This window comes from Gossypium raimondii, chromosome 8 (genome assembly GCF_025698545.1).
Source record: "Gossypium raimondii isolate GPD5lz chromosome 8, ASM2569854v1, whole genome shotgun sequence".
NCBI lineage: Eukaryota > Viridiplantae > Streptophyta > Magnoliopsida > Malvales > Malvaceae > Gossypium > Gossypium raimondii.
In genome coordinates, this window is record NC_068572.1 from 15,196,873 (window position 1) to 15,203,101 (window position 6,229).

At 29.5% G+C, this 6,229-nt stretch overlaps 1 non-coding gene across 1 annotated transcript; it reads right to left on the minus strand.

Moving 5' to 3' along the window:
- Positions 1-5,730: 5,730 nt before the first annotated feature.
- Positions 5,731-5,837, minus strand: LOC128032155 (small nucleolar RNA R71). The gene has a single exon (XR_008188284.1). It is a non-coding gene; the product is annotated as a small nucleolar RNA R71 (small nucleolar RNA).
- Positions 5,838-6,229: the final 392 nt, after the last annotated feature.

Here is a 6,229-nt window from a genome sequence, read left to right on the forward strand (position 1 = left end):
TTATAAATCTATCATTAAATTTCAGAACATAAAAGTTCATCAATGACATAAATCAAAAATTTAATGCTTTTATGAATTAGTCTCTAAATTAGCTAGATTAATTTACAACAATCTAAAAAAATATAAAAATAATAAAAAACGGATTGAAATCTACTCACATGCAAACAAAATAAACTTGGCGAACCTTGTATTCTCTATTTCGTGAATGAATGCGAAGAAAGTGAAAATAAAATGGTTCCGTTTTGTTTTATTACTTGTTTTACTTTTATTATTTTAACATATATTATAATTTGACATATAAAATACTTAAAACAATCCACTAAACTTCCAAGTCGCCTAGTATGGTTTTATAGACATTAAGCATTAATAAATTAATAGTGATTAATTTTTACAATTTTACAATTTTTACAATTTAATTCTTTTCTTTAATTAACTATTCAAATGTTAATTTTCTGAACCAAACTTCATATATCTATATGGTAACTCCGTAAATATTTAATAAAAATATTTACGGGTTCGATTCTGATATAAGATTTGAAACATCATTTTCTAAAACCACTTGACTTTAGCGCAAACCACTTGTACTTAACTATTCATTCAATTAGACAAATTATCAAATAAAAATTCTATATAATACTAAATTTGACTTGTAAATATTAAATAATAATATTTACGAATTCACTCGTCAGATTTGTGGTCCTGAAACCACTATTTCTAACACCACTGAAAACGAGTTGTTGTAATATAAAATTAAAGAATAGATACTAAGCTCTACATTTAAATATAGTAGAGAGATGTAACGTAATTATATCTAAAATAGTCTATTTCAAACATAATCATTCATCTTTCCATTTAATAAAAATAATTATTTGGTACACAATTGGTGAAAATTTTAACTCTGAAAGCGAGATTGAGATTTTTCACATATCCTATTAATATTTTTAATATATATTTAAATTTTAATTTAATTGGTATAAGTGATTATAGATTTATGGAAAATGAATGGGAGATAGCAAACTAATATTTACTAAAACTAATAAAATATATATGCCCCAAAAGTGATAAAAAGAGTTTGAATGAAAATTATTGATATTTTAATATGGATATTAATTACTTTTGTTCGCATAATTTATTATTTATAAGATTTTGGTTAAAATATGCCATACGTCCTGTATTCTTCACAAACTTGAAATTTAGTGCTTGTACTTTTATTTTTAGGAATTTAGTCTCTCTATTTTTTATATTTTAAAATTCAAGTTAAATTGTTAACTAATTTGTCGTAATACGATGTAGTAGATTAAACTAGTTTTCGCACTTGAGGAGCTTGAATACAAACACTTTTATTATATTTTAGTTGAGTTTTTATAGTTTAGTTTACAATCAATAAAAAAATGTATTTTGAGTCTTTTATTGACTTTAGGGGCCGAATGAGGCCTAAAGGCAAGCTAATGTACTTAGTGTGTAGGAGATCATACAAGGGCATAGAAACTCAATACTTATGTTACAAAACAGGTGTTTGAGGTTGCAACATAAGGAGAAGAATGCAATAATTGCCATACTGTATTTGGTGTTGCGACACACCCCTAAAGCCATCCATGAACTACACATAATGCCCTCGATGTCGCAACACTAGATTTGTACGGGAGATACTTATGAGTCAGTGGCGTTTTAGTCCATACAACCAATAGTTAAACATGAAAGCATCAGCTAACCTAGGGTTGAGGTTGATGGCAACCCTAACTTTATAAATGGCTCCTAAAACCTTGTTAAAGGATGACTTTTGATATTTTAAACTTTTCCTTGTAATTTAGTTTTCTAGTTTTTTTCTCTCTTAGGTTTAAATTTCTTTTCAGTTCTTTTCATCGTGTTCTTCAGAGAACTTGATTTGTAGAAACAATCAAACGTTTGAGGATTTCTGTGCTTCATCAATCAAATATAATCAGGATTGCCTAAAATTTATTCTTAATTTATTTTTCATGCATACATTTATCCTCAAGTTTACTATGTTCATGGATTCCATGAGGAACTAATCCTCTTATGGGGGATTAGTGAGTTGAGGTGTGATTGATTAATTTCTATGTAGGTTTTTCTTAGAGGATCAGTTGTTCGGGAGAGGAAGAACTTAAACCTTAGGCTTGACAACCCTAGGAAGTCATTAAGGTAGGAATTAACCTAAAATTGGTATGGCATATCCGTGAAAAACTTAGCCCCGAACCGGTCTGGACTGCGAGGTCGAGAGATAAGTAGTTCTTACCGACTCATTACTTTAGTGGAAGACCCAAAGATCTTGCTAGGGTAACAACTAGTTAATTGAATGGAAACCCGAAATAGGAATTAGTTATGATCACCAAAGAAAGCTAATCGTTCATGTCTTCGTTTGACTGAGTTTAGAAATTAGTTTTCCGAAGTCTTTTTTATTCTTTCAGTTTTTAATTTTTTATTTATAAAAACCCTAAAAATCTTTCCGTTATGTTTTATCGTAATATAATTCATTCAAGCTACTAATTAATTCTATTTTTGTTTAGGTTAATTTTAATTTAGTACTCACCTCCCTTGGATACGATCCTCAAAGTATTTACCCATATACTTGTGGACATCGCCTCAAATATATATATTTAGTTGAAGTATTCACACTCTGGACGTTAGTATGTCCGGAGGTGGTCATTAACATTATTATTATTTTTGTTAAATTTATTAATGTGACACTTTGAAATAAAAAAATACCTACTTAGTAGTAATGTAACAAAAAAATGGCACTGTAATCAATTTGAATTTAACAAAATAATTTTGATACTTTTAAGAGTTTGTCCTAAATTTTGAAATCAAAAGTAGAGGACTAAATTCCTAGTAATAAAGGTATAGGGACTAAATTTTAAATCTACAAAAATCACAAAGACTTATAACATATTTCAAGTTAATTTTTTTAAAAATTTATAAAGAGATTTCAGGCGAAGTTGGGGAATTATACTAGTTAAGAATAATTAGAGATCATATTCCAATAACTTTAATAATTATTTAGTCAATTTCTTTAATGGATAGTATTTGGTACACTTGTAGTGTACTTCTTTTAACTTCACAAGTAGGGTTAAAAATTATTATGCATTTCATTTTTTATACATTTATTTTTTAATATTTTACTATACCTATTAAACACTTATCATCACCCGAACCCCACTTGTAGAGTTTAAAATTCCACTAACAATGTATCAAATATCTTCTTTTCTTTAATATCAAGTTATTATTATTTTTAAACAAGAATATTACCTTATTAGTGAACTTAATTTATTGAAAATCATGAATATACGTGTTGCATATGAACATGATTGTGTGAATATATGCCACCTACACCATAAAATTGATCATAGAAAAATAACCTAATTGCACTAATATCATGAAAGTTTTGAATTTATTCTAACATGCATACATATTAAAGAAATCCTAAATAAATACTATTACCCATATTATTGTTTTACTAATAATATATGTTGAAATAGTTGAGGTCACAAGTTGATACGGGAGTAGATGTTGGACAAGTTGCAACTTAGTCAAGTGACCATCAAAGAATAATAAACAAAAAAAAAAAAAAATTTTTTGTATAGTTTGGTTTTCATTTATGTTTGTGGGGTATTATTTAAAGAGTTAATCCACTATCTTCAAACATGTGCAAGAGACGATTTAAGTTCTAGAATTCACTACATAGCAACTTCACACTTACCGTCAAAATGACTCAGTTGAATTTTACTTTCAAAAATTACACTCTAAAATAAGTATCTAACTAAACAGAAAACAAGTGCTAATTCTCATACCACTAACTAAACATGCGTATATGATATAAGTGTTTTTAAGGCTTGCTGATATACAAATCAATTACATTCCCACCAAAATAGCCTATTCACAAGGATTACAAATATCCTAATAAAGCATAGGATAGTAATAACTCTTGAAAAGAGTTATATTTAAGGCCTCTAAATGGAATTAATTGGAGATATAGACTATAAAAAATTAAAAATTCATTCGGCCACCCCTAAAAAATTGTTCTGGCTTCGCCCCTACTCTCTCTTAACAGAGAAGAACTCCATTGGAGAATTTTAGAGAAAGAAAGGGTAGCAGCTACAGAAAGTAGAATACAAATGTGAAGAAAAGGAAGAGACATCTATCCTGGATTCACGTACGATCGGAAGATAAAAGGGAAGCTAGAGTGTCGTGAGAAATCTTGCAATTCTGCCTTAGGTTTTCTTGATTTATGTGATTTAAACTTCTTTAAATGTTGATGAATGATTTAAATTTGGTATTTACTTTTCCACCCATGAAGTAAATCTTTTTTGGGTTTGAGTTATTTGGGTGAATATTTTTCATCTTTAATGTTCATGATTTGAGATTGCCTATATCACTGTTTCATTCGATTTATGCCTATTTGAAATACTTGCATACAAGCTCTAGACATAGCTAATTGTGTGTGGTGTTCATATATGTATTTTTCATTCTAAAAAGGTTAAATATACTGGATCTTGAATCATTTGATGGAAACAAATATTTGACAGAATATTCGTAGCACTCTAGACATAGATGTTGCGAGTTGTGCAGGGAAGAACGTTCATTCCAATTATTAATCGAGAGTTTTATAGACATACAATAACTTAGATTTTTAGCTTAAAATCTAGCTATCGAAAGAGGCAGGTTATAGTAGGGACTCTCTGAGCAGTTGATTAGACAATATTTTTCCATGACATTATTTTGATATGACTATTTCAGCTGAAGAATTCTAGCCTTATTCATTCAACAACAAAAGTACTCTTGCTTTTCTCTGTAATTTGCCACTACATTTTATTTGCTATATAAATTCTCTATTTTTAGCATTTAATTACATTAATTCATTATACCAACATCCTATTCAATTTAAGAGTATTTCCTGCTATTTAGTATAGTAAATAAGATTATAATAACTTAATCAATTTCTTAGCAATTTCTAATCCTTGTGGAGACGATATTTACTTATCACTTTATTACTTAAATGATGCGTAAACTTGCACAATTGCATTAGTTTTTTACACGCAACAAGTTTTTGATGCTATTGCTAGGGATAGACAACATTGGTGAAAAAGTTAATTAGTTTTGATTCTTGTTATTTTTGTTAGAACATTTAATTAGTATTTTATTTAATTTTTCAAGTTCGTATTAGTGCATTAGAAGAAGTATTTAAGAGGATATATAATACTATTTTGATCTTGAGATTGAAAGGACATTAAGGCAAATAAGGAAAACAGTAAGAGAAATGGAGAGGATTACAAATGATCCAATCAGAGAAGATCAAGTACTCTAGAATAAAAGGAAGTCTAATAATCCTCAAATCTTAGATGACAGAGACAGACCCATCAGAGAACATGTAGTGCCTACTTTGGGTGATCCAAGTAGAGGAATTGTTAGGCCACATATTCAAGCTCAACACTTTGGATTAAACCAGTAATGTTTCAGATGCTGCAGATGGTAGGGCAATTTAGTGGTTTATCGACTGAAGATCCCAGATTGCACTTGAGTTTTTTTCTTGAAGTCTGTGACTCATTCAAGCAGTAAGGTTTTCCTGAAGATGCCCTTAGATTAAAATTATTCCCTTATTCATTGTGAGATCGTGCTAGATCATTGTTGAATATATTACCATCATGTACAGTGGCATCTTGGAATGAATTGTGTCAGATATTTCTGCTTAGGTACAATCCTCCCAACATGAATGCCAAGCTGAGGAATGACATTACATCATTCAGGCAATCTGAAGATGAAACATTATACGAAGCATGTGAGCGTTTCAATGAATTAATTAGAAAGTGTCTAATGCATGGTTTTCAACATTGGACACAAATGGAAATGTTCTACAATGAATTAAATGCTCATACATGAATATGCTAATGGGATGTTGCTTGACATATCCTACAATGAAGTGTACAAAATTTTAGAAAGAATAGCAAATAATGATTATCAATACCCCACTACTAGAGTTGGTACTGGTACAAGAGTTGCTGGAGTAATGGAACTTGATGCGATTACATCATTAAGAGCTCAAGTATCGTCTTCAACAAATATGATTAAAACTATGAAAAAACCCTCTGCAGTGCAGGAGATGAAGGTTGCAGAACTAGCATGTGTATATTATGGAGAAGATCATGTTTTTGATGAATGCCCATCCAATCCAGCCTCTGCGTATTACAAGGGAAATTTGAATTGTAGAAACAATAAT